The sequence below is a fragment of the Pteropus vampyrus genome, unplaced genomic scaffold, assembly GCF_000151845.1.
Source record: "Pteropus vampyrus isolate Shadow unplaced genomic scaffold, Pvam_2.0 Scaffold161, whole genome shotgun sequence".
In the NCBI taxonomy this organism is placed as follows: domain Eukaryota; kingdom Metazoa; phylum Chordata; class Mammalia; order Chiroptera; family Pteropodidae; genus Pteropus; species Pteropus vampyrus.
Window position 1 is genome coordinate 2,100,338 of NW_011888942.1, and position 21,101 is coordinate 2,121,438.

Sequence of the window (21,101 nt, forward strand, 5' to 3'; positions counted from 1 at the left end):
GAGTAGACTCAAAATGGATTAAAGACTTACATGTAAGATCTGAAACCATAAAACTTCTAGAATAAAACATAGGCAGTAAAACTCTCTGATATTGCTAACAGTAATTTCTTTTGGGATATATCTCCTTGTGCAAGGGAAACCAACAAACAAAAATAACAAATGGGATGGCATCAAACTAAAAAGTTTTGTACTGCAAAGGAAACCTTCAACAAAACAAAAAGATAACCGGCTGATTAGGAGAAGATATTTGCTTATGATACATCTGATAAGAGGTTAATATCCAAAAATATATAAAGAACTCATACAACTCAACAACAAAAAAAACAAACAATCCAATTAAAAAATAGGCAGAAGACCTGAACAGATATTTCTCTAAAGAGTAAATAAAGATGTCCAGTAGACATATGAAAAGATGCTCAAGGTCATAAATCATCAGAGAAATACAAATTAAAAACACAATGAGATATCACCTCACACCTGTTGGAATGGTTATCATCAATAAATTAAGGAACAAGTGTTGGCAAGAATATGGAGAAAAAGGAACTCTCATACACTGTTGGTGGGATTACAAATTGGTGTAGCCACTATAGAAAACAGTCTGGAGGTCCCTAAAAAAATTAAAAATAAATCTATCTTTTGACCTAGCAATTGCACTATTTATCCAAAGAAAACTAAAACAATAATTTGTAAAGTAATATGCACCCCGACATTCATGGCAACACAATTTACAATAGCAAGATATGGAAGCAACCTAAATGTCCATCAGACAATTGGATAAAGTTATGATTCATATATACAATGGAATATTACTCAACCATTAAAAAAAATTCTACCATTTGCAACAGCATAGATGGATCTAGAAGTCATTATGCTGAGTGAAATAAGTCAGAGAAAGATAAATATCATATGATTTCACTTATATGTAAACTCTAAGGAACAAAAGAACAAACTAATCAAAAAGTGACTTACGAATATAGAGGACAATCTGGGGAGAGCCAGATGGTAGTAGGGGTTGGGGGGCTGAGAGAATGGGGTGAAAGGTTAAAGAAGTACAAATTAGTAGTTGATAGATGGTCACTGGGATGGGGAGCACAGAGCAGGGAATACTATTAATGTAAAGGCTAGGTGGAAAGACAGAGGAGAGAAAGAGCAATTAGGGGTGTTGTTTTATAACCTATATAAATGTCTAACCAATGTACTATATACTTGAAATTAATAAAATAATTTTTTAAATGATATTTTTCTAAGAGTAAAAGAAAAATGTTTCACACGTAATGAATGAAATCTGGCTTTTCAAATATGCTCTCAATGTTAGACATTGGTGAAAATAAATTGTCTTAAAAAGCAATAGTTTACCTCCTCAGTAGTCAGATGTGAGTACATAGCAAAGGACAGGCCCTCATTCTGAGAGATGACATTCCAGTGGATCCCTCTGGACAGCTCTAAGCTGCATTCTACATAAAAAGAAGATAGATTGTGTTGTAAAAACCTCTGCTTACTAATGCATTTTGCATGAAAAGGCACCCAGGATAAGGTACACTCCATTATACTAAAGCAACCACATAGATTTTGATCTTTCTTATAATATTGATGTCATTATATTTAGAATGATTAAAAAAAAAATTATCCTTGAAGAGTTATCCTTGAAGTTTCTCTAAAATACATTTAAATTTCAATAAGGTCAAATAATGTTCTTTCTACATATTGTTCTTAAGTAATAATTATGTGATTGTGTATATTTAGTACTCAAGTAACAAAAAGTTTTTTACTTGAGGATCTAAGGAGTTCCGAGTTGGAGAATTGGGGGAAGCAGTCATGACAGAAGTATATAAATATGAACTTCACTCACAGAATTCATAGACTAGTGGCATAGCCCAATTAAACATAATGCACTATAGTGTAGCCTAAAGGGATTTATGAAAGCTTTACAGAAAAGGCCTTTGACATAGCCTTGAAGGTATAGAGGAAAAGTAAAATAAGCAACTTGTGCAAAGGCATGAATTCCAGAAATTCATGTCTTTCTGGACTTTGAATGTCTATGTATAGCACAATTAGATGTTGTTGTGGCTAAAACATAAAGTGAGTCCATGACAAAGAATGAGAATGACTATGGAAAAAGATAAGGTGCTTGGGTAGATAAAACCAGGCCTTAAAAATGTCAAATTAAGTCAAAATTCATGCAATTAACCAAATTAGTTTTTGAACTGGAGAAAGATAAATGAGAGTAAATGACAGTTCAAGTTGGGACATGCTGAGATTCATAGGGCAGATTCCCAATGTTTAATAAGCAGTAAAAGCTATGGACCCAAATCTTGGAGGAGTGGTCTCTATCAGAAATAGAAATTTGAATTTTAGCATAGAGTTTTTAAAGCAAAGGAGATTTCCCAGAATATGTAAATGAGAAGAAGAATGAATCAATACAAGAAAAAATGTAAAAAGAGAAGGAAAAGAAAGTGCCAGTAAGGTAGGGTCAAACGAGGAGTAGAGTAGGAGTGGATATTTAGGGTAGGAGTTGGGTATTTAGCTGGAGTGGCTAAACAAAGAGGGACTAACCAAATGTATGGAAGTCAAACAAGAAAAGGACTGAAAATGCTCAGCAGATTCTGGACATATGATGATTTTGTTAAGAACAACTGCAAATTAGACAGAGTAAAGAGTGAATAGGGAGGAGGTGGTTTCTGCTGCTAACAAATGTTCCAAGCAGGAAGGCAGAAAAGAGAAGACATTTGATTCCTTCAGAGAGGGAGGTTAATTTAGGGAAGGTTCAGGGAGTGGTGAATATGTTGGTTGTGGAAGAAAATGAGATAAGAGAAAAGAGCTTTAGGATACAAATGAGTGGGGATCAAGGTGTGTGCTCTCACATGAGAAGGGGAGTAAAATTAATCTTGAAATGGTTAAACTCCTACTCCCCCATGACTACTGAGAGATAATAAATCATAGATTTAAAAATGGGAGTAATGAAAGTTTAGGAGTTCCCACCTGATGGTCTCTGTTGTTTTCTGTCAAGTGAACAAGAGGTGGTCTGCTGATGGTGGAAGAAGCAGAGTCTGAATAGAAAGACTCAGAAGAGTGATGAGGGCTTGGAACAGCTGTTTTGGGAAAAGTAAATGGTATAACTAAATGGATACAGAACAATGTTGAAGACCCAGCAGAGGGTAGGATCATAAACTTATAATTACACCAATTAACAGAGTATTGTAATTTTTTTTTCAGCAGCACCAAACAGTTCAGAAAGGGGAGTAGAGGAAGTAAGTGTTTGCAGTGATTTGTTTGCAGATTGTCCACAAAGCTAGAGCAAAGGACAAAGGGCATGAGAATTAAATATACTGGTAAGAATGAATGTGACTGAGATAGCGAAGTAGCCTAGTTAGAAAACGAAATACAAATAGAAAGCTTTTAGCTTGGAATCAATGAAGGTTCTGAGAAAAGTAAGTGGAAATAAGTGGATAGGAGAGTTACAAGAAGTTATTCTATCAGAGCAGGAATTTCAGAGATGGCTAAGTACGAATGTGATAAAAGGAAGGGAAAAAAATCAAGATATTATGAGGTAAATATTCAGGACAGGATAAGATAACTTCATGGATGCAATGTGAAATTGCCTGGTATAGTAGCAGGGTTGTCTGAAAAAGACAAAAGCAAGAAGTATATATGTAGCATATATATGTATTATAATTAGAAGCCTTCCAGGAGACCAGGCTATTATTTCCATTGCCCTAGGACTGTGAGGTATCTTGACTTGAACTGAACCATCTTGTATTCGAACTCTCTATTTCCAAACTCACTGAGAAAATTCTGGCATATTGTTTAGGCTATGTATGACCTTAACTAGTATTCACCTACTATTTAGTCCCACATCATTTCTTTCTTCATGCTTAAATAATAAAAGCATCGTTTTAATTTTCACCTCCTCCATGAAGCTTTCCATACTGTTCTTTGTGAAATTTATCTAGCTTTGATATTTTTTCTGTCCAATGTATCTGTTATAATATTGGTAATTTTCTTCCTTGTATTCTGTTTGTTTATGAAGAATATATGTTTCTTGAGCATGATGATTCATCTTTTATTCCCCACAGTCCTAGCATATTTTCTTGTGAAAATTAGGTACTCAGTAAATGCTCTTTGAATTTAAATGGTCATTTCCCTGTCATTTTGAATTAGTTCATAATATGTATTGACTATCATATAGTAAAGTCTGAGGATTAGTAGGTAGTAGGTTTGCATGAAAGGAGTTGTAGATGAATGCTACAGTGCCCGAAAAAATTTTCCCTTTGGATTCTAAAAAAACAGAAGTAGTATAAAAACACTACGGATTGGGTAAGTTGGGTATTGAAAGAGACAGGAAGTATGGATGCCTAAGATCTTTGCCAACTTCATAATTTTCAGTGAGGAAAAAAATAACTTTATAATCAATTTTCTATATATATATCTATAAGTTTATTGAAATTGTTTAGAGAAAAGAAATTATGACTGTGAACATTTCTGTGTCTGTGTATGAGAAAAAGAGAGTTTAACCTCTCTAAGGCTTTTGTCTTCATTGTTTCACTGTAGATTGCTTTCCAAAGTCTCCTAAGTATTATTGTAATTTTCCCTTCATCTCTCCACCTACGTCAACTCTACCTAATTTAAGCCATTGATCTTGATCCTGTCCCTGGACCTTAATAAAATTTATTTAAAAGCCCCTCTATCTTTTTGCACATTTCAAATGAGCGTCACTTTAATTAAGTTGTGTTCATGGGAAATAAATCTTGTAATTCTCCCCTAGATTGAGTTCAGTTAAGTGTTGTGGGGCTCTTTAAGCAGCCGATGGGCACACTCCTCCAAAATAAATAGCTCATTTGATATCGGACAACAGGGTTAGAGCAGCTATTAGTCTAGAATTTAATTCCTCAGATACTTTTGTGAACTTGATAGAGCCTTGACTTATCTGAGGGTCAAATATTAACAAATCAGAAAAAATAATGTCTTTGCTGTCTTTTGGTAACTCCTTGGTCATTTTTCACATTTAATTTTTAATTTTTTCTTAAAAATCATAGTTTGATAAATGATTCTATGTAATTTATTTCATGTAATTTTCTTCTATAGTTTATGCTAAAGGTATATTTACATTTCCTTCATTTATATAAACTTATATTTTGAAATCCATCAGGAATTTCCAAGTATAATCTTTCCATCTGCAACAATATGCGTGGACCTAGAGGGTATTGTGCTGAGAGGAGTAACTCAGACAGAGAAAGACAAATGTCATATGTAGAATCTAGAAAACAAACACCAGAAACAAGCTCATAGATACAGAGAGCATTTTGATGATTGTCAGATTGGGGGATAGAGGGATGGGTGGAGCGGGGAAGGTATTAAGAGGTACAAATTGGTGGTTATAAAATTGTCATAGGAATGTAGAATATAGCATTGGGAATATATATAGTCAGTAGTACTGTAATAATTATGTATGGTGTCAAATGAGTACTGGATTTGTCATTATATAACTTCATAAGTTATATAAATGTCTAATCACTGTGTTGTACACCTGAAACTAATATAATATTGTATGTCGACAATAATTGCAAAAATATATAAAAAATAAAAAAAATTATTAAAAAAATCACTAGCCTAGAATTAAATGTTAAGTTTAATGACATGAATCGATCTCATTCCTTTGATATAACTTGATGGCAAACACATAGAGGTTTAAGAATTGTAGTCTGATAGATCATCCTGAAAATGACTATTATAATTATATATATGATTATATATAAATGATTTATATATGTGTGTGTATATATATATATGTGTGTGTGTGTTGTGTGTGTGTGTATGTGCATATATGTATATAAAACTATTTACTAGATAATGGTTTTATTCTAAGTATTCTGGACAGTAATAAATAGAGCAGTTTCTGGCCTCAAAGAATATAATATTTAGAGCCAAATCAGAATAATCAAAATAAATTGTAAAATCTGTTTTTCCTTTTGTTTTTATTTTAACTTTGTTTTAATGAGAACTGTATGTATGACAGATATCTCTGTTCATATTTTGGCTTCTTTTCAAAGCAGTTCTCAGAGCCCTTCTACCAAACTAAGCTGAGTCTAAGCTATGTTGGTATATCAGGATAGATAAATAACATTACTTTTCCTGTCCTCTTATCATAATGTTTACTCTGAAAATTTGGTACTCTTTCCCACTAGATTCATTAGTGTTACTACTTTTTATCACATACCACTATTCCTTTCTTTTAAATTCCCACCACCATTTTTTACTTTTTTTTTCTTAAAAATCATAGTTTGATAAATGATTCTAAAAATAATCTTACACATGAAAAAAGCCATAACATTGAGAGGATATTTTTGTCGTTTTGGTTTGTTTAAAATCTGGAAAAATTTTGAAGGCAAATTAAATGTCCAGCAAAAGAGGAATGGTATATTCACTTGAAATAAAGAGTTATTCCTAACCCCCAGAATCAGAGTGTGGGCTAGAGGAATGCATACAATTCATTTCACATAATGCCAGCATCAAGACATAGTAACAACATTTTATAGTCAATATTGTTTTTATCGTTAGACTCCCAACTACTCACAGAACATCTCAAATACAACTTGGCCCAAACATTTGATTATTTATTGAAAAAGTCTTCCAGATTTACTTAATATCCTTTCCTATTGAGACAAGCGTAGTACAGGCAGGTATCTCTTGTGTCAATTAAAGCTACAGCTGCCTGTAGTTCATTTTTTTTTTCCTGTCATCTAATTATTTCATTCACCAACTGCTACTGAAAAAAAAATTTCTGAAAGAATCCTTTTCAGAAAAGTAGCACGTCTGTATAAGTATTAATAATCATAGTGGATATTTAAAACTTAAAAATTAGCATAACATCTTGTTGCACAAACATAAAAAATAAGAAAACTGGAAAAATGATCTTCTATTTTTACTTAAAAACTATTTATTTACTCTAATAGCCCCACTACCAACTTTGTCCTGACCCTTCGGCTCAAGACAAATATATACTTCATTCTTTCACTGGATTCTAGGTTTTTAAATCCATTTGTTTAAATGTTAACAAACATACATTACAGGTATATGTTGCAGAATGAATTAATATTAGCTGCATTATGCAGAAAAACAGTGGATATAATTCAGTACATTTCTGATAATACATATATGCTCATTCTCATTTATATTTTCCAGGAATGGATAATGGTTTATTTTCTAAGAATTTGTGATATGGATTTTTTAATTCCGGCATGAAATAGATAAAGGTATAGCATTTTATAATTTACACAAGAACAGAAATTTAATGTGTGCGAACAGTCTGCTCATTTACTAGAATAATATATCCTAAATGGCTTCAATATGTTCATAGACAGCAAACACAGTAATTGGAAAAATACATCACCAGTCCAAATGTTCTTGCAGTCCTGGATTGGAGTCTGATGAACCTCTTGAATTCTCTGTTCAGTCAGGATAGAGGATTCTAGAATTATTGACTGAGACTCACATTCTAAGCAGTGTCATTTATAAAAATACAAAAATATAGATGAACTCATAGTTTAAACTGAACCAAAAAAGAATCTTAGAATTCCTTAAATTCATGTTTACTTGTATATATTTTCCATTTAAAAACATCTTCTGGATGAATAATATTATAGAACTATAAGGTCAAAATTTGAATTTCTACCATAAAATAAAATGTGTATATAATAACTGTGAAACATTTAAGCAACTTTGAAGAGTATTTTGTTTTAGAATTATAAAGATATTTTTATTCCCGTGATTCTAATGTATTGAAACCATAAACATCATGAAAAACTGATTGTATTAGTTAGAAAATGCTAGCTGATGTGATAAAGAAGAATCTGAAACTCATGGCTTAACGCCATTATATCTTGCTCAAAAGCAAACAAACAAACAAACAAACAAACAAACAAACAAAATTTTTCTTGATTAATGGTAGAAGGGATTTTGCTCCATTTAGCATTATATGGAATTAGGCTGAAGAGGCACTGCCGTCTTCATGTGACTATCAGTGTCCCTCTAGAGTTTATGACAATATTGTGCCCCTTGGGCTGTGATACAGTGCATGTGGATACACTGCATATTACAGAGCGACTGGCAGATTCAGTGTAGTCTCTAGCTCCAATCTGAACCTGAGAAGTGCTTGGCAAGTAACCTAGTCCTTGATGATAATTGGGATCCTGCTGAAATTAATTCCACCATTGGCATGAAATATACAAAGTGCATGGAGAATGATGAAAAGTAGATGCGAATGGCTATCGTTGAAGATATATTTTTTATTGATGTATAGCTGGCTATTTTAGTTGCCACAGTATAATAAGACAATAAAATTGTGAAGAGTTTTATGACTCAGTGACCCCAATCAATGCCAGGTTAAATGTGGTCAAGCTATCTTTCCTGTCTTGGTTATTCTCACTGTCTTCAGTGAATGTCCCTCCTTTGCTGTTCCTGATCTCCCAGAAAACCCTCATAATTAACACTACTGCCCTATGTAAATCCATTTATTTCAATGGAAAGTACCACATATAAATCAGAAGAACAAGGGAAGTATCCTTGTTAGAAAGAATAGAAAATGGACACAGAAATACTGACTGGTCAGTCAGGAAAAAAGAACATGAACAATTTTAGGATCCAAGTTCCCAAGAGGTGCATATCACTTTTGTTCACATGCTATTGGCTAGAATAGTTACATGGTACTAACAAATTGCAAGGGAGGCTGGGAAATAGAGGTCTAGTTATGTGACAGTGAAGAAGAAACAGATGGTTTGGTGATTAACAATCTCTGTGACACAAATATCAATAGAATGTCAATATGTGGCAACATTTTAAAATATTTATTTATTTGCATGCAAATATGTATACATGTACAAAAATGTCTTAATTGAGACTTTATAAGCAAATAAAATTAAAATAAATTTAAGCCTAAAAAATAATTATTGAGGTAATGTAAGATGAGGGTTGTAATACAATTTTCTTTTTTATTTTTATTTATTTATTTTTAAATGAGGCAACCCTTGATTGACCTCACAGATTGTAAGGACCTTGTCAGTTTACAATTCCTTATTTTTTATTTATTTACTTGTTTATTTGTTTGTTTGTTTGTTTATCTTTTTTATACCTACAGCACCTGGTCTTCCTAGGTGGTCTCTCATTCAAATACTAACCAGCCCTGAACCTGCTTAGCTTCTGAGATCAGATGGGATCAGGCTTGTTCAAGGTGGCATGGCCATAGGCTACAATTTTCCTTTAAATTCTGTTTCTTAACCATGTTTAAACAAAATACATGCAATAAAAATTTCTGCTGTTTTTCGAAAAACTTAGATTTTTACTTTCTTTTAGAGTCCTTCATTAAACTTACACAAGAATAAACATTTGGAGTTTATAATAAGACCTAGTGTTAATTTAGCTCTTGCCACATGCCAGGCCCTATTCCAAATTCTTTAAATGTATAGCTTATTTAATTCTTATTACAATCATACAAAATAGATACTGTTTATTATATGCATTACATTAAAGATGGGGTAAATAAAGGTCAGATAATTTAAATAACTTGTCTAGTAAGGTGTTGGATATGAGGAGATTCAATCTCAGATCTTTCAGATTCAAATTCTGAGCTCATAGTTAGTATGAGGAAAAAAGACAAAAATCCAAAGAACCTTAGAGTTGCCTCCCTAAAATGGTTTGTAAAATCATGATGTAGTTAATACAGTTACTATATACAAGATATGGTGAAACTTAAATCCATGTTGCTTGTATTTACACACATATTTTCAAACTCATTGTGATCATCCAAATAGGTTACAACGATGAACTCAAGATAAATTTCTTAAAATATCAAAATATTTATTTACTTCTTAAAATTATCATGTTGTAAGGATATCAACTCATTCTAATAATTTACCAGGTTAACTTTTTAATTATTATATTTTGCAATCCTTCATCATTTCTATTTTCAAACTCACACCAGTTTCTGTCTTCACTGCATTAATGCTCAGATATTTACCTGGCTCTTTCTTTGGAATGTGAAGTAAAGCATTTTCATTATAAATGCTAAACTTACTGGATGTTATGCTTCTATAATTCAATAAAAAGGAAGTCTTTATTGTTCTTGGCATTTTTGTTTCCAACAAGGAAGAGAACAGTTTCTAGCTCAGAATCATTGAAAGTACAGGTGGTCTTTAATGAACCAGTTCCCTTTATATATATTGAGTTAGTGTTTGTCAGTTCTTACTCTAGGTCGGGCACTGTACAAAGTGCTTTTGATTCATTGGCTCATTTAGTCCTTATAATAGTTCTATTTATTGGTTTTATTTTCATCTCCAGGAGAGGAAATTAAGGCTTAGGGCAGTTAAATTTCATGATGTTAGTGCAGAAGCCTAGTTTGAACCTAGAAATTTTGACTCCAGAAGCAGCTCTTAACTACTCCACTAACTCCCACCTATGACTCTACACTTAAATCATGTGCTGTTTCATGGTCGTTTCACTTTTTTAATATTAATTCTTCTAGGATGCATATACAATGCATACCAGTTATTTTTGAAACCATTGCTTACTTTACTGTTCAGTGAGTGTGGTAGTATTTAGATGGTTAAGAGAATAGTGATGTGGATCATGAGAGGAAATATTGAGAACTTTCCATATTTCAGGCTCTGGGGTATGCATTTTATTTAAAATATAGCATATAAATCCTGAAATTTTTTGAGTAGATAGTATTATCACCATTCTACAAATGAAGAAACTGAATCTCAAGTATAATAACTTCTCAGTCACTCAGCTCTTAAGTGCAGGGCTATAATAGAAACTCAGGTTTGACCCTAAAACATAGATTCTTAGCTATTAAACTAAAAATATTCCTTAAGAACTTAATAAACACTGGATTTTTTATGTAAATTACCTAATTTTATTATCACTGCAGCTCAAAGTAGTAAGGAATATTAATACAGATAAGGAGAATTTAAATAAACACACTTGCAATAAATGCTAAGGATGATTTTAAGATCCAGATCTGTTATGCCTGCATATGGATAGCGTGTTTCCTCCAGGCCTTTCCAGAACCACCATTACCCTATTCATTCATTCATTTATGTATTTATTCATTTATTTAATGCATGTTTATTGTGTGCCCACTCTTTTCCAGACACTGTCCTAGGTACTATGCACAGTAGTAAGTAAAATGGTTACTCTGTCTTGGGGCTTTTGATCTTATGAGGGACAGAAATATTACTCAACTCTTACAAATATATAGTTGGATATTGTAATCAAAGACTAATGTCGTTTAAAGTAGAAGGATATATGGGAGCTATCCCCAATGAAGTATTATTTTAGCTGGGATGTGAAAGACGAATAAAAGTTTACTAAATATGACAAGTAGGAGGTAGAAAGAGATTGTTCCAAGCATTCCAAAGAGATTTTACTATTAATTCCTGAATAAGTTTTTGCCAAACTTTTTCATTGGCTGATGAAACTCCATTTTTTAGTGAGGCTTCTTAAAAAAAATACCACGGTTTAGTTACATAAATATCTATAGCTATGTAGACGTCTAATAATTAGATGTATGACATTTCTTATTCAGTGTCAGTTATCCAGTTGCCTCAATTATCTGGAACATACTTTCCAATTAGAAAAAACAATCAGTAGAATTTATATCACCCATAAAGGGGGTCGATGAGATTAAAAACTTGAAAAGTGAATCCATACATTAACCATTAAATTGAACTTGAAAAGTGAATCCATACATTAACCATTAAATAATAGGAGCAAGTATCCCTTCACATTTTAAGAGACATTGACATATTAATCTCTAGTAAAAAATTGAAATTTATTTAATAGCCCTGAATCACCAACAATGTTGAATATCATGTTGAGTATATTTGTATAAGGTACTAAATAAGTATACATGTTACATATATTATAAATATACATATAATATTTTTAACCAGTACTTTAAAACAAAGATTTATTTATATGCAATATTCATTTGCATACTACATCTAGATAAGTGGAGTATTATTCTAGATAAGAGAATTTATGTTTATATTTATATTTACTAATATATTCTGACATAAAAAATGCTTTACATGTGAATGATCCATAATCATTCAATGTGATATTGCATTTGATTTAGAATAAAATTCTCAAAATTAAGTTAAGAAAAACTTGGAACATGACCTTAGATATTACAGACTTTTCCCCCAAATACATAGGAACTAAGCATACAGAAGAATATAATCTTTCTAAGTTCAAAAAAAAAAGGTTTGTAGATATCTCAGGAAGCTATTTATTTAACATCAAGGAACTATTATAATCAAACTGGAGTTCTTAATTTGCCCTCAAAGACATCAGCCTTGGAACTCCATACAGATAGACAGAGAAAGATAAGCATAAAGCAGACAGGTAAAGATGGTCACAGTGATGAGGCATCTGTAAGGGTCAACCCCATAATGCAAATCTCATAGACAATGAACAAAGGAGCTTTTCTTGTGGATCTCTAAATTATACATGATGCATATTTAACAGGCATGCTTATTTTTATTTTGCTAATATTCATATTTTAGCTGCTTTCTGTGATTTTTCAGTATATTAAGGAATATATTTTTTCATATATCTATTAATGCCTGAGTCATAAACCTTCAAATTGTATGCTACTTTGTTAACTTATTAAGGAGAGTATTCTTAATGTCATGTAACATAATTTCTGCCAATCTTTGTTTTATTCAAGGTTCTCTTTAGTTGACTTGGAAATATGAGTTGTGTTTACTCAAAATTTAAAAAATATATTGAGAACATTTGATTAGATCTTTATTACTGCCTTCTTGTTTTCATTTATTCTATTCTTCTTAATAGTGAATAATTTTAGTATGATTTGAGTTGCAGCATTTTCTCATTGAGGCATATTCTGCCAAGATCTTCTTTTCCTAATGTGTGTATTTAAGTTGGGCTTCCATGTGGCAATAGATGCAGGACTTCCTGGGAGTCTCTTTCTGGCTTCTATAATTCTCAGCACAGATTTTTTTTACTATACTACTTCTTCCCACCCTTCACCATCCCAACAATAAATACTGATATAGCCCCCTGAGTTATTCATTCATCTTTCAGGCCTCCAAACAGACCAGGCAGCATCTCATGATTGGGAAGAATGACAATGGGGGGACAGGATCATTACAAGACCCTTGAGCAGACCAAGTCACCATCCTTGGGAATTTGAAATGTACAGTGCAAGACAAAAATGGACCAGTTCTCACTATAGCACTCCTTAAGGTTTGTTTTTTTTGTTTTAATTCCCCAAAGTAGAGAGTGAAAATAAGAATATATAAGTTACTTTGAAAGACTCTCAGGAACGTGTTCATATCAGAAGGGTTGGTGGAGTATGGGCGAAACTGGATTGTTAGGGGAATTCATGCATTTATCTATTGGGCAATGAGGAAACTTTGGCCCTGGGAAACACTGTGAAGCCTGACTATGGGTGCTTTTCACTCCTCATGTTGTGATTCTCTTTATTTCTATTAATATGTACCATGCCATTAGAGCCCCACCAGATTAACTGGCTGGCTGATGTAATGATTTTATGAGACACATTGACCAAATATTGGTTTATCACTTATTCTTTGCCAAGTGCTGAGGATATAGGAGTACAATGGTGGGCAAAAGCAGCCACCATACTTGTGAATTTTTTATTACAAATCATTACATTGTATGAATTCATAATTGTAAATCAAAGTACATATGAAAGAAGAAGGACCCTTAGAGACAATAGTTCATGTAAGAGGCAGAAAAGTTATGATGGATGGTCCAACATTAGAGTTAATAGTTTGAGAACCTAAACATTAACCAAGGTGAAAGCGTGTCTTATGAGTATGCTCCAAGTCAAAATACGGTAGATGAGTGATATAGAAAAGTGACTCTGTAAGGTTGGCTAGCCTAGTAGCTAAGTGTCTTCTAACACTGTAAAACTTCAAAGAAGAGGATTATCCATCTCAACAGATTTCATTGTGAAGAAAATCAGTCTATTTTGGGAGAAAAATAAGGGCTAGCATGTGTATCATGAAGACAAGAGTCATCCTTTTTTTAAACTCCAAATGTTTGATTTAAACTTTTACCTGGTGAAAATGCACCCAGGAATTTTAAAATAAGTGACCTGGTTTTGTTAGGCTACATTTGAAAAGCTACATTTTAGTAATAATAATTGTTTTTGAATATGCCATGCCTTTGTCCCTGAGTATGAAAAGTATTATCATGAGAATAAGATGACTTTAAAACCATCTTTACTGCTTGATAATGGTCTCTGGGTACTTGTCTTTTTTGAATGATTATCATTCCAGTGCCTTCGTTGTTTTCATGGGCCCTAAACCTCCTCTGTTTTTCAACTCATAGACCGTTTCCCATTTTCAGAATCACTGTTTGAAACTAACCTTGAGAAAGGCAGACAAGACAGTAGAAAAAAGCAGTAAATTGACATTGAGACATTTTAGGAAGAATATTATATCTTCAAAGCCACAAATATATGATGCTTACTAGCATGGGGTTATAAATATAAACATTAATGAGGTATGTAGTATTTATGTCCTCAGTGTGTACGTTATTTTTATTGTTTGAAAAAAAAAATTAGAGTCCAGTGTGGCATGTAAGAACTTGAAAGTCACCATTCCGTCCTAACAATAATTAAAAATTTGAACAAACTGAAAAAATGCAATACTTCTTAGATCTGTCAGAGAAGCGAGGTTACAAGGTAAACTATTGCCTCAAAAATTAGAGAGACAGGCTGGATACAGAGAAAAACTTACTGGAGTAGAAACCCATGAGCAGAAAACTCTGTGGGAACCAGTACTAGAGTAGGAAAATCAGAATTGTAATTAATGACTTTTACCTCCAGGAGATGTACCATGTTCTGACAGTGAAGACTGGAGAAAAATCCTTTTGTACTTTAGGCAGGGAGAGGGGAAAAGTAGCCATTTTGTCATAGGCTTACCCGCAAGAGAAACTATTTTACTAGAGCTTAACCCTGGGGGTCTTATTAGAGTCCAACTGACCTAGAGGAAGGGAAATATACAAATCCGGCCCACTCTAACTATTTTGTCACACTGAGAGAGGTTAGTTGAGACTGAGAAGTTTGTGAAGTTCACAGTCGAAGGGCACAAGCTAACTACATATCTATGCCATCGTTATCTCTCTCCTTTCCCCTACTGTTGGGGCAACATTGAACTCTGATGGGCCCCAGCGATGACATTACAACTTTACTAAAGTCCTATTTACTGCAGTTACTTTTACTCGGTACATCATGTTTGACTATCAAGGAAAACAAACAAACAAGCTAGAAACCATACTGAAAGACAAAAAACACAGTTTGAAGAAACTGAGCATCAGAACCAGAGCCAGATATGGCAAGAAGGTTGAGATTACCAGACAAGAATTTTTTAAAATTTATTATAAATAAACTAAGGGCTTTAACAAATAAGGTAGACAATGTACAAAAACAGATGGAAAATGTGAGCAGAGAAATGGAAAGTGAAGATAAATAAAAGTTAATTTTCTTCTTAATTGATCTAACAAATCAGTTTTTTCTTCAAAATATAAGAAAATGTATTTAATGACTATAGGTTATGTATAAGCGAAATGAATGACAGAAATAATACAGGGGAGGAATTAGGACTATTTTGTTATTCTAAGGTACTTTTACTGTCTATGAAGTATTATAGTGTTAACTGGAAGTAGACTTGGATTAGCTGTAAATGTTTATTGCAAACTTTAGGGCAACCACTGAGAGGAGAAAAAAGAAATATAATTGATATACTAAGAAAAGAGAGAAAATTGAATCATATAAAATGCTTAACACCCTTCAATCAGAAATGGACAAATCCAGCAGGCAGAAAATCAGTAAGGACATAGTTGAATTCAAAAGCACCATCATTTAACTGGATATAATTGATATCTATAGAAAGCTTTATTTAATTAAGAATACTTATTTTTCTCAAGTTCATATAGAATATTCATCAAGAAAGACCATATTCTAAGTCATAAAACATACCTTAATGATTTAAAAGAATGGCAATCATACAGTGTATCTTCATAGACCACAATGGTATTAAACTAGAAATGAATAACAGAAAGATATACTGGAGAATCCCAGTATCCATGGAGAATAAAAAACATGTTTCTAAATAGTACACGGATCAAAAGGAATCTCTAGAAAAATTTAAAATTACTTTTAACTAAATAAAAATGATAATATAGCTAATCAAAATTTGCAGGATACAACAAAAGCGGTGTATAGAAATTTATAACATTGAATATATATGTTAAAAAAGAAGATTTAAAATCAGTCATCTAATAGTCCATCTTAAGAAACTAGAAAAAGAAGAGCATATTAAATCTGAAGTAAGCAAAAAGAAAAGTATTAGAAACTAGAGCAGAAAGCAACGAAATTGAAAACAGGAAATCAATGGAGAAAAACAACAAACCAAAAACTGATTCTCTGAAAAGATCAAAAATATTGATAAGCCTTGAAATTATAAATATGAAAAATGAAAGAAGGGACTTCACTACAGATCCTTTGTACCCAATGGACAATAAAAGGTGAATAAAGAGACACTGCGAACAATTCTATGCCCATAAATTTGATAACCTAGGTGAAATGGACCAGTTAGAAAACCCAGATTGCCAAAATTCACATATGAATAAATATACAATCTGAAAATGCCTATATCTATTAAAGATATTGAATCAATAGTTAATAACCTTCCAAAAAAAAAAGTAGATCGATTCACTGGTAAGTGCTACCAAACATTTAAAGAAGAAATTAGACCAACTTTTTTTTTCATATTTTTTTTCCAGAAGGTAAAAATAGAAGGAGTACTTCCCAATTAATTCTATTAGGTCACCATTATCCTAATACCAAAACCAAATCAAACCAAAACAAAACAAAACAAAAACATAACAAGAAACGAAAATTATAGATGAATATATTTCATGAACATAAATGCAACAATTCTTAATAAAATCATAGCATATCAAATCCCACAGTGTATAAAAAGAATTATACACCATAACCAAGTGGGATCTATCCCAGGTATTTGAGGCTGGTTCAACATTCAAAAATCTATTAATGCAATCCATCATATCTCTCCATTAATTTAATTCTTTAATTTCATTCATCAGAGTTTTGTATTTTTCCCCATATAGATACCATATATATTTTGTTAAATATGTACCTGAATATTTTGTTTTTCCATTGAAAAAGTATAATAATTTTTTGATTAACAGAATTCTAATTTAAAGATGTATGAGAGACTCGTGCTCATGGCTTATTAAAATACATGTGGCTTATTATCAATCTATTTATAATGCAAATAAAATAGCTATGGTACAAATATTATTGTGAAAATTTTTATCAAGTAGGAAAAAAGTATGAAAAGCTAAATTCATGTAATTAATCTCCCAGATTTTCATGGAATTTAATCTTCATAAATGTATACACATTATTCACATATATTGTGTCTTTGGGGCATTGCAAATGTATTACCTTATGAGATACCTCTTTGAGTCTAAGTAGTTCATAAATAGGGTCACTTTTATAGAGAGATATCACCAATTATCAACATTTAATAGTGATTCCATCAATGAACCCTTCATTGATTGATAGAATTTTGCATCCAAAATTCATGTGTATTTTTTAAGCTTAAGCTATTAAAGCCAAGCTATGAAATAGTCTAGAGAAAAAGTTATGCTTATTTGTAAGAAGTAATATTATATTTTATTTAAAGTTAGGAAAATCTTATAAAGTATTGCAGCAATAAGAAGTGCCCTGGGGTTTCTTGAGCTGATTAGCTTTTACAGTTCACTTGATTATGCAGATTCCATTTAACAAAAGCCTATCAGGAGTTACAATGAGAATGAAATGTGACTCCTTAACATATCTTATATTACAGATGCTACCCTTTAATGGTGTTTCTACTTCAGTTAAAAATGAGCAAATGTGTTTCATAGCACTTTTTCCAAGATAGCAACTTTGATTTATTTTTAAACAATGATCTGAACTTTTGGAAATGAGCTATTGTTTCGAAAGAGGTAGTATCAATTTTTTTGTTTGTTTTTGTTTTTTAATGGCAGCTCAGATATCCTGAAACATACATGTATTTTGATAGTCTTCTAATCCCAGTTGAGTTCAAATATTAAAGTAACATACACAAACTAAAAGAATTCAGTATTATTCTAAGGCACCTAGTGAACCTCCATGACTAAACTAAAACAAGGACAATTAAGATAGACAATTAGACAATATATAATATAAAAATAACTTTTGTTTACAATTTTAAAATGTTTCATTATTTAAATAGTTGATCTCTGACAACCTGCAATTCTGGCTGCATGATTCTGGCAATTTTAAAATTCAGAACTATTTTCTAAAACTTCAGGGCAAATAATTTACAAATAAGGTACACAAAGATTCAGACCATTTAGAAATTTCTTGCATCTTCTGTTAGTAACATTTATGACTGCAACTTTATTAAATCATATACGTACTTGCCCTGTACATATACAAAATAATGCATACATGATGAAACATTAACAAAAGAGTAGTCTTTAATCTCAATTTATCATGAAAGTTTTACTATATTGATATTACTATATCAATATGTCTACAAGCAGCATGTAACAGAGTTAAGAGACATTAAGGCAATAATAGTTTAAGTTACAAAAGAAACCATGTGCAATATTTTTTTCCAAAGGCAAGTAGATGGTCCCAAAAAACAATCCTAAGGTAACAATCTACACTGCTATTAGTCCCACATTTTTAAGATGGAATACTATAAATCTGGCTTTCAATGACACTTGCATTTTCCAGTATAAAGTGTCTATTAGCTCCCTGAATCATGTCCATTCTGAAGGTGGATCTCTTGGTCCTTTGGATTTTCCACAATGATTACAAAAAATAATATATGTGGCTTCTGTTGGATTTTCCAATATTTGATCTTTCTTGTTATTGAAAGTAGGTAGACATACTGAACAAGTCTTTGTATGAATACCTCCTGCTAGATGATCACATTTTTCACTGTCAGAGGTTATCAAGCCTCTAAATTTTTTTTGTTCAGACTCCTTTTTAGCTTGAAGTTCACTCCATTTGGATCTTACAGGTGTGTTATGTTCACATGCCAATACAGAATATTTGGGGGATATGAGGATATGAATCTGCACTAACATCAACATCTTTTTCAGCTCCTGAATGCATTGATCCAGCTATCTCATGTCTCTTAATGGATATTGGCAATACTTTCCTTGTAGAAATTATTTTGGTACTAGAGGCATCAGAAACTGTGACACTTGCTATTGAAATATTAGTTTTATTCTTAGTCACAGCACCATCAAAGTTCCTTTTATCTGTGTCCAATCATAGTGAAGAGGATTAGTAAAACTGAGGGGTGCTCTGAATAAAGGTGAACTGTTATGATAATCCATAAGATCATGAGTTTCAACTTGTTTTGTGGGGCTTGGTGTTAAACTCACATTTTTCATTGTTTGACAGTGGATATCTGAAGATTTACCTTCAGATGAATCAGATATGGGTAAGGTATTTTTAGTTCCATGTTACATGTCCTTTCTCATCAAGGGGCAAGGTGTGTCTGAAATCTGTGATTCTTCTGGTGAAACAACTGGAGCTTTATTTGACTGTGTCGCACTACGATCACACAAGAATTCTGAAAAATATCAACTTTTAGATCCCCTGAACTCAATTCCTGTGACTTATAGGTATTATCAATTATACAAGGTGAAGCTGATTTAATTTAAGTGCATGTCCCCTATTCAAGAGTGTTTCCCCATCAAAACTTTTTGGTACCTCTTGCAGAGGGACCTTCTTAGTCTCGAAACTTAAATTTCACTCCAGTTTTTTTATTTATTTGTTCAATAGTTGATTCATTTTTCCTTGGAAGTTCTGTTGATTTAACAATTTCTCTTGAGGTCTGTTGAATGTCGTCCTGATGAAACCATATGTAGCCCTGGCTTTGGATAGTATCTGTCATTGGTATCAATTTTTTAAAAACTCATAAAACTCAAGAATTCATCATAAAACAGTTTCGTTACTGACCCTTCTGAATGCAAACCAAAATCTTTCTTCTCAGTGACATTCATGCCAATAGAACAAGTCTGCATTTGGTAAAACAAAGAGCAGAAACTTTTTTCTTTGATCAGGGAATGGGCACCTTTACTCATGCTGGGGAGAAGCCTTCTGTGTTTATAAACTGTGTCATGCAGTGGCTAAATTCTTTTAGGCATGTGTAGTTATTTCTCTGTTTCATTCAGCCTTTTTGCACACAATGCCCCAACACCACCTTGGTTTTTGTGCTTTGCATTTTGATCTTTACAGTTGGGAATCCTCTTCAGTTCTTGTAAGCAAGCATAGCTGGTGACACAGTTTAATGCTAAGAAACATTAGGGCCTTTGGGATAATAGCCTGGTGACAGGAAAAAAAAAATAAACAGTAAGTAAAATGACTTTTTTTCAAAGTAAGATTTACTGTGTAAAGAAAAATTCCATTTTCAGAAGTTACACTCAGTACCCTAACTCTAAAAAATATCTAACCTGTTTCAAGAAGATATGCTGACCAGAAATTCTGGGGTACAGTGACAAAGTGAGTAAATAGAAAGCAGGGGCGGATAGAATACCAGGAAGAAGAGGAAATGAGAACAGAACTAGGGATCATTATCTTATATTGAGGTCTCTGGTTTTAAATTGAATTTCTACTCTAGTTGTCCTGTGAATTCACATAAAGTTCTAATCAGTTCGAGAATAAATGTTTACTTGAATAGACAAAAATAATATATTTTTTCATAAAATTTTATAAAAGATTATGATACCCCACTTCTGAATTCCAGAAGATTAAGTATGGAGATTATATGGATTACTTATGTATTCCCTTGAAAATAAAGTAAAAATATATATCCATATAGATATGTAAATATATACCTGGATAGATAGATAAGTAGGTAGATAGATAGATGATAGATGATAGATAGATAGATGATAGATAGATAGATAGATAGATGATAGATAGATAGATAGATAGATAGATAGATAGATAGATAGATAGATAGATGATGGATAGA

At 32.3% G+C, this 21,101-nt stretch overlaps 2 pseudogenes; both read right to left on the reverse strand.

Annotated features, from left to right (window-relative positions):
- Positions 1–9,121: 9,121 nt before the first annotated feature.
- LOC111745702 lies at positions 9,122–9,240 on the reverse strand (annotated as a pseudogene).
- A 9,630-nt stretch (positions 9,241–18,870) lies between these two features.
- Positions 18,871–20,028, reverse strand: LOC105298760 (annotated as a pseudogene).
- Positions 20,029–21,101: the final 1,073 nt, after the last annotated feature.